Source organism: Apteryx rowi, unplaced genomic scaffold, assembly GCF_003343035.1.
Source record: "Apteryx rowi isolate R43461 unplaced genomic scaffold, aptRow1 scaffold_176, whole genome shotgun sequence".
In the NCBI taxonomy this organism is placed as follows: Eukaryota; Metazoa; Chordata; class Aves; order Apterygiformes; family Apterygidae; genus Apteryx; species Apteryx rowi.
Window position 1 is genome coordinate 1,669,965 of NW_020448041.1, and position 8,337 is coordinate 1,678,301.

Genomic DNA, 8,337 nt, shown 5'->3' on the forward strand with positions numbered 1-8,337 from the left:
CTTCTGAACCCAAATCTACAATCTTCCTAATTCATCCCCTACACCAACAGAAATATGGCCCAAACCCACACCCTGTACCTCTCCCACCCCACTCTCCCCACCTTCCTACCTCGCAAGCCAAATTTGCCTTGGACCTGATCTTCAGTCTGCGGTTGAAAGTACAGGTCTTGGCAGTGGCTAGGTAACTATGTCTCCCAGACCCTGAACTTGCTCATTTTATTTTCAGACACCCTGGAAAATATCCAGGTGGTTAGTGAACCCATTCAAGTCAATACAGCACAGATCACAGGTCATTTTCCATCCCCACTCTTACATCCCTGAGAGCAAGCATCTGCCTGTCAGCAGAATAGAAAAGATACTGCTGTGAAGAACGCATGCCTCAGAGGAGAAGTAGCAGATTATTAAGGAAAATGATGTTCATTCATTCTTTTCACGTGGTTTCATTTTGAATGTGTCATGCATCTAATGGAAAATATATGCGTCAATCAGAATGCATCAACCTGAAATTCTTTAGAGAAAGGTCATTTGGCTTTATGATGCATTTAAGCAAATGTGTGTGAAAATTGCCAGAAGGTCTGTCCAGGGCTGAGTCAGTATGTCCCACTGTTCTCCCACACCTCAATTCTTCAATGTTAATACGTTCTCCAAAGAACAACGTGTTACAGCAATCTGGAATTAATTGGCTTGTTTTGTGCTATAGGTGCCAGGACTTCATATTCTTGGAACTTACTGAATTATTAAAAATACCATTTTGCTACTAAAAAGTAAGACCTTGCCATCTTAGAAGTGGCCAGCACTGTAGGTTCTTATACCTTTTGCTTGAAGTCATTGTTCAAATTCAGAGTGCTCATTCTGTTCTTTTCAACAGGGTCAAATGCTTGAGGGATGCCCATAAACTAGAAATGAGTATTTGTCCAGTCTTCACTCCAAGGAGTCCTAGACTCCTTTGTCTCCACATAGTCTAGAGCTACTATATTGCAATACCTTCCACCAGCTAAGGATTTCCTCCAAATCACTGGAGGGTGGGAGAATACACTGAAGAAACATTGCTGTAAGTTTCCATATTCCTAAGTTCTTCCCTGGGTAACTGTGACTGATCACTTTTGGAGACTGGCTATCAACCTTTGGTTTGAGCAAGTGCAGCCATTGTCATGTTCTTGTCCCGAAACAACTGTTGGTAAAGGACTGTGGAGCAAGCGGGGAATGAGTCTTTTACTGTGAACAAACCTAAGCACCAGCCAACTTTGAATTGGGTCTGAGCTGGTGGGAGGTAAATATAAGGAAGTTAGCCAGCAGATCCCATGGGTTGGCTTGCTCTCCTAGACCATCAAGACTTAAGTGACAGCTCATATTTTATCTGACGAAAGGATCTTAAAACAGTCAGGCCTGAATAACCACCAAAAAGATGCTATTGCTTGGAAAGATGATTTGATAACAGAGTTGAGTGTCGACTTTCGGGAAAGGACTTTCTAATTTAGGAGCAGTTTTTGAGTGTATGCTCTGAAGCTGCAGTTCCAAATCCCATCACCTAAAGCTAAGCAGGAAACGGCAGCCTTTTCATGTGTGGGTGACTTGATTTATGTTCTTAAATATATGCTGAGAGACCAATTCCAAGAACTCTGTTTTTCAGGGAACCTTGCAACACTCATTGTTTTTAAAGGAATAGATGACAGTCAAGAATATTATGTTCTGAAGCTCAGGTGCTGGTACCTCTTGATTGGGTCATCTCAGCTTACCAGGCCTGCCAGTTTGGACAGTGAAATCTTCACAGCAGTGACTGTGTTCAGCTGTTGGTTTTACAGCATTTTGTCTTATGAGTCTCTTTATCTTTCTCTTGCTTGAAATCTGAGCTGAGGATCCCCTGAGTCCCTCCAGTGTGGGACTGGTCAAAAGGGAGTGGCGGTGGAAGAAGAGTTCCTGCTTTTCTCCCTTCAGTGACAACTATAGAAAATGAATTTCAAAGACTTTCATTCTAGGCTGTGTACCTAGAGTACTTTATTTAGAGGTAGCCAGGAGAAAATTTCCATCCCTTTTTATAGACATTACAATTGGTATCTGTTCCCAGTTTCAGCAGAACCTGCTCTGGATGCAGTATTTCTGGGCATCACAACCCAAAAATATCTGTTTCGGGCATGCCAGCACAAATGCCATGTAGCACTGCTGCCTCCGCTTCAGACAGTTAGTAAAACTGTGACAGAGACCAAAATCCAGTTGTGAAAGGACAGTTTGCTGGTAGATGGCAGTGAAGGATTTGTCTTTGAATGCTTTAGCTGAGCTCTTTGCTGTGTCTTTACTGATATTGGGAGATCCCCAGCTGAACTAGAGCTACTGCTCAGTTCCCTGCATAGATGCAAACATATTTTTGAGAGCTTTTTTTACTATGCATGTCCGGCCTAGAGGCAGGCATTCCTTACACAGGGTTCAGAAGTCACTACATAGATCCTCAGGAAAGGTGTTTCCCACCAGAAATTACTAAAATGTTGGGCTGTTCGATAGGCTACAAAAGCCACAGAGTCTACTGAGCCTTGGAAGTCAGCATGGAGTTAAAAGCAACATTTGCTCTACTCTTTCTAATGCATAATGCTCCTTAGTGAAGTGTATATAACTGCATTTGTCTCATGGTTGTGTATTTGTGTTTCTGAGTGTATGTATAAGACACAGCAAAGAAAGAGGGACATCCTTTTGTGTCTAAACACTAACACATCTGAGATAGCTGCAATGGAGATAGAAACCTGACTACTAATTTCTTATCATTCCTCTGTCTGGTACAATTACGGGAGCTTTTCCTAGATCAGTTACATTATAATAATCTCTGCTCATTTTTCTAATCCCTTTACACTGTTTATCTGCCTAGAAATGCGTTTCAGATACTCCTCCCTACCCGTCAGTTTTAAATAACTTCTAAACATTGCTGCCTTTATTTTCAATTAATGCTGTTGCCTTAAACTAGACATGACTCTGACGAAGTCCTTTGTCCCTTTCCTGGCTTTTCTGTGATGGGCTGACAAACATATTTTTTCAAAACACCTCATTCACAGTACAAAATATATCTATTTATTTACTGCCTTTGGGGGATACCCCCTATTCCCTACTTTTTTTTTTGGAAACCAATGTTGCACCATAGGTTATATAATAGGGTCAGGGAGATACATTGGCACAGATAATCAAAGTTTGTAGACTTAGTGACCAGAACCCCCAGTTTTGCAGCTGTACAAAGAGCTGAGGACAAAGGAGATTTATGACATAGGTAGTTTTCAAAAGGATCTGTCCATAGGGAGTTGGAATTGTATCACCAGCAGTCATACAGAAATGGCAGCTAACAACACAGTTTCTCCTTTGGAGCAGAAGAAACCAGTCATTTATTTGCACTCCAGTCTCTGTACATGATATTTATTGATGTTGTTCTGACCCAGTGGCCTTGATATCAACAATACAAACCTTTCCCTCAGTCCGTGTGCATTGTTCTCTGCCCGTCTGGTTTCTTTGTTAGCTTTTCATTTCAAATTTGCAGGCGCCATTGAGTCTCCCAGGCGGCCATGTGGCAGGAACACTGTTTATGTCCACTTTCAGGCATTCCAGGGAAATGGATGTAACAAAGATGTTGACAACAAAACTTAAGTTGGCTCAAATTCCCGCTGAAGCCAAGGGGAATGTTTCAGCTCTCAGACAGGATCCAACTGTATACTGTTAGACTGGAGCAGGAAATGACTTTCTAATTCTGCAAACTTATTTTTAAGATTGAAAAATATGGTCCTGTTCTGTTTAATCATGAGCTGGAAGTGTTTACCTTTTTTCACGGGAAATGAGGGAGAAAAGTAGCGCTTCAAATGTGTTGACAACCTGGTGGAGCAAGCACGCTTTCCCGAGAACCCTATACTCAAAATCCTTCTCTATCATTTCCAGCCATTGCACATGAATGTCCTCACTGTCAGGCCATTAGTATTTCTAGGATCATAATCCCCTTCAAATTATGATCAGAAACTTTATCCTAGACCAGAAAAAATCCTTGCATTTGTGGTGAAATTCATTTTGGAAAAGGTCTTCTCTCCAGAGTACCAAATCTTAACAACAGAGATCGGTTGCTTATACAGCAACTTCAGTGGAGCCTTCATAATTATCCAGAGAGGTCTGATCACCTCTCCTGACTCATAGACAACCCTGTGATTGTTCAGGGGAAGTGATGCACAGAGGCATTTGTTAACAATTTTGGCCAGGGGTTACACTGTTATACGTTAAAGCAAAAACCCTGCTTCCAGTTCTTCTTGGTCCCCAAAGCCCTATCGATACTGAAACTCCCTAACACCACCTGGCAACGAGTTGCCATCTCATTCTCCTTGGTGCCTCCACAAGAAGGCTGAGTTCCCTTGCCTTTGGCCATGAGGAGCCTTCATTTACTCTTCTTTCAGGCTCTTCCAGGTAAGAGAGATGTTTTATACGGATCACAGAGGAAATATTTACAAATGTGTGCAAAGCTATGCCCCCTGCCTAATAGTCAGTTCTGCAACTAACCTATGACCGGGACTGAAGAAAGTCACTTACCCTCTGTATGTTCAATAACTCTTCCTACTCAGTGCTGCAACGGTCAAGGGGAAAGACTGTTTCCAGTTCATCCAGTTTACCAGCAGACAGGACTGAAGGAGAGGCTTTGATGAATTTCCATGCAAGGTGTGAAACTACAAACAGCTGCAGAATTTTACGCAGGGTGATTTTAATCGCTATTTTAGGCATTAGCATTATTAAGATAAATTGCTCATGATCGGGATCTTCTTTTGTGACTTCTGGTGGAGTACGTCTCACTTTAGATGCTTGCAATTTACGTGCAGGGTTCCCCTCACCCCATCTGAGATGTATGTAGCTTAGAGCCTATATCTGAGCTAGCCTCATAGTCAGTGTCCCTTCTAGAGCAAGATATTATGGCAGACTCACCAGGCACCTGCTTCTCCCATTGACTATAAAGAGAATACAGAGGACTAGTTCAGATGAAGAGGTTTATACTGTCGTCCTCTAAGAGAGGTAGGATGAAACCCTTCCCAGCTGTCTAATCTAACATCATCTTCTAGTTTTCCCTCAGAGTCAGTGGAGACATGGGGACTTCTAGAGGAGAATTCAACCTTGTCCTGAGGTATGTGTCTGAGATAGGTGGCATAGACAGTCTTTGGAAGATGGCTGTGTCTCTTTCTTAATCTGGAAAATATAGACAAACCCTTTAGTGATTTTTTTTTTCCCCTGTAGAACAGGTCTTGCTAATCTCCGTTCTGTGCTAATAGAGATTTCCCATACACTAGTGTCCTTACCCACTTTCCCATTTACACTACCTAAATCAAGAAAAGACATAGCTTTAAAAATGTACTATGTGGATATCAACCCTACCAGCTTGTGTACTGGGTCATCTCTTTTGAAGGGAGCGTGGAAAGCACTGGGTATTTCCAGGTATTCCCAGGAGCTGCCTGCATCCATGCTGCAATTTCTGGGGAAGAACTGTGCAGGAAACAGCAGTTACGAGGGTGGAGACTAAGTGCTCAGATGGACTGATTTCTCCTCAGGTTGTAGAGGGTCTGGTGGTAGGAAAGCCCTAAAGTGTCACAGCCACCTCCCCAGCCCTGGGCCTGGCAGCCTTAGAGGTCTTCACCAGTCAGGTCTTACCTTGAAATCACCATGATGGCAGATATCACTGTGCGCAAAAGCAATGTTGTTCAGCTGCAGAAGTGAATTTGCTGAGGGAAGATGTGGGATACAAAAAAATCATTTCAGCACCTATTTTCCTTCCAACAGGGACAGAAAACAGCTAAGATATCCTATACTTCACCTTTAGGAGAGATTCTGGCATGCGTCCTTCTGAGAAGTGTTTGCCCTATGAAATCATTGCTGCTACATGTCCTGGAGTAAGGATATGCTGCAGAAGAGCTAGATCTGTCTGAACAGCAGACAGCAATGAGGGAGAGCCTTCTATCATTGTGCGAAATGGGAATTGGCTGCTTTTCCCAAGCATTGATCCAGGTTTGCATTAAGGTAATGTACATCGGCAGAATTGGATTGCAATTGGGGTGCAATGCTGCCTGAACTAGCTGAAAACCTGACCTTATTTATAACATTATGAGAGTTTGGAAAGGGATGTTGGGAGGGAAAGGGCATGTTTCACTGAGAGATTTGACATTTTCAGTATCTATCAAACTATGATATCACACAGATATGGACACACTCTGCTTGAAAATAATAATGAAGATGGCAAGGCCAGGTCCAGAAAGAATATAAGATAGCTACATGACCTTGCTTCACGTATATGTTGTGACACAATCTTAATCTACATGGTTATGTTATTTTTTTACATAGCACTCATGCATCTTTTCAAGACACTACATGACCCTACTATTGCATCAGTTGATACACAGATATATCCTTGTATGGAGACATCTATTTTAAAGCTTTGAGCTGGCTCCCACCCTCAGGCAGGATTCAATTGCCTAAACATGCTGACTTTTTAGACGCCCTTATGGCATCCAAGAGAGCTGCATGGGACCGCAGATCTATGGGATACTCAGACCCTTCTGGAGGAGCAAATAGAGGCCAGGCAGCATATCCCGTAAAATAACACTGAATGCCTGTGTTTAGACAGCTAAATCTCTCCCATAATGTCATGCGGTTGGAAACAGGGCAAGTACCAGACCGGGATAGACGAAGAGCGGTGCTCTTGGCTAGGTACTCAGCACAGAGTACAGATATTCAGCAGGAGAGCTGTGTGTGACCAGATCTGAGGCTGCGCTTCCAGAAAGCTGTTGGAGAAACCGATGGGAGAAGGTCCAGCAGAGAACAGTGGGATTGAATAGCCAAAGAAAATACGGACTGTGGAGAAAGACAGAACTGTTTTTCTGTTGTGAAGACTGACAGGAGATACAGTAACATTTTTCAAGTATATAAAAGGTAGCTGAGAAATGGCTTCTGTATGTCCACTGTGAGTTAGGTGGGGAAAAACAAGCTTTAAATGCACAAAAACAATGCAATGAGGCGAAGACTATGAAACAGGGATAATTTTTTTGTTGTGGGGAGCAGAGAGACGTCTTAACCACTGGAGGTCTCTAAAGCACGCTGTGGAGCAAACACCTCGCAGGAGGGATGTAGGTTCAGCCGATCCCGCCCCGGGGCTGGAAAGGCCAAATGCCCAGCACGACGGAGCAGAGCCTTCCCGGGGCTGCCAGGCTGCCTTCTCCTCTGCAGCGGAAGAGCTGCCGACCATCCCACGATGACGCTGCCCCTTCCAGGGAGGAAAGAACCTGTATTTCCAGCCCGGCCAAGCGATGGATGGCCTGTCACAGCACTAAACGCGTCTCCTGCGTGGCTTTGCAGCTTCKGGAGCCCGTGAGCTAGTTCATGGCTCCCTCTTGTGGGAGGTCTGAAGTGGGAAATGCTGGCAGAAGAAGAGGCCGGAAAGTCATTCTTGTGGGCAGTGGTTGCTCAGAGAGAAGGAAAGATAGGTGCCTGCCTCTTTTCTGCATCTTCAGAATCGCTCACTGGCTATGCAGTTCAGGACAACTGCCTTAAGCATAACCAGATAACTATATCCACTGCAGAAAACATTTACATTTATTAAACTATCACTAATAACATTCCTTATTTGTGCACGGTTTTGTTTTTTTTTTAAATTTACATTTATTAATGATTGTCTCATTTTTTACCCTCATTTTTTACGCTCATACCTTATTACCCAGAGATAATAAGAACAATAAATTCTGCATTGCAAGTGTTGTACATTTATATTAAATAGTTTATTTTCTTAAGAAGGAAAGAGACATACTAGGTAATGGTGTCAGAGCTCTAATTTTAAGGTCTTTAACATGATCTCTGGGGCAAGCAGGAACCGTGTGCAAAGATGTGAGAATTTGTGACACTAGGTGGAAAGTAGAACAGAAAGGAACGATGGAGGATGAAATGGAGGTGGAGCAAAACTAGAGACAGGTTGAGTAGAAAACACCAGACTGAAAGAGCAAGGGAACAGGAGTCAGAAAGTTGGAGGCCCTGCTACTCTCTGGTCCTAAAGGAGGTTCAGATGAAACAGCACATTCAAGAAAAAGATGTGGCAACAGCTGCTTTTGAGAAAAAAATTGATGGATTTCTGACAGCTAAAGGTCTTGTTGTTGGCAGAACATATTACGAAGGGAGGAAAGAAGCCAGAACATGGGCACAGCCCCAGTGCTGAAGCCCCACCATTTCCAAAAGGACTCCAGGCAGCCTGATTCCCATCAGCCTCCACCACATCCAGGCTGTGGGCAGGAAGAGGTTGAGCCAGGCAGGAGTTGAACCTGCAGTCTCCTGATCCGTAGTCAGGCGCGTTGTCCATTGCAC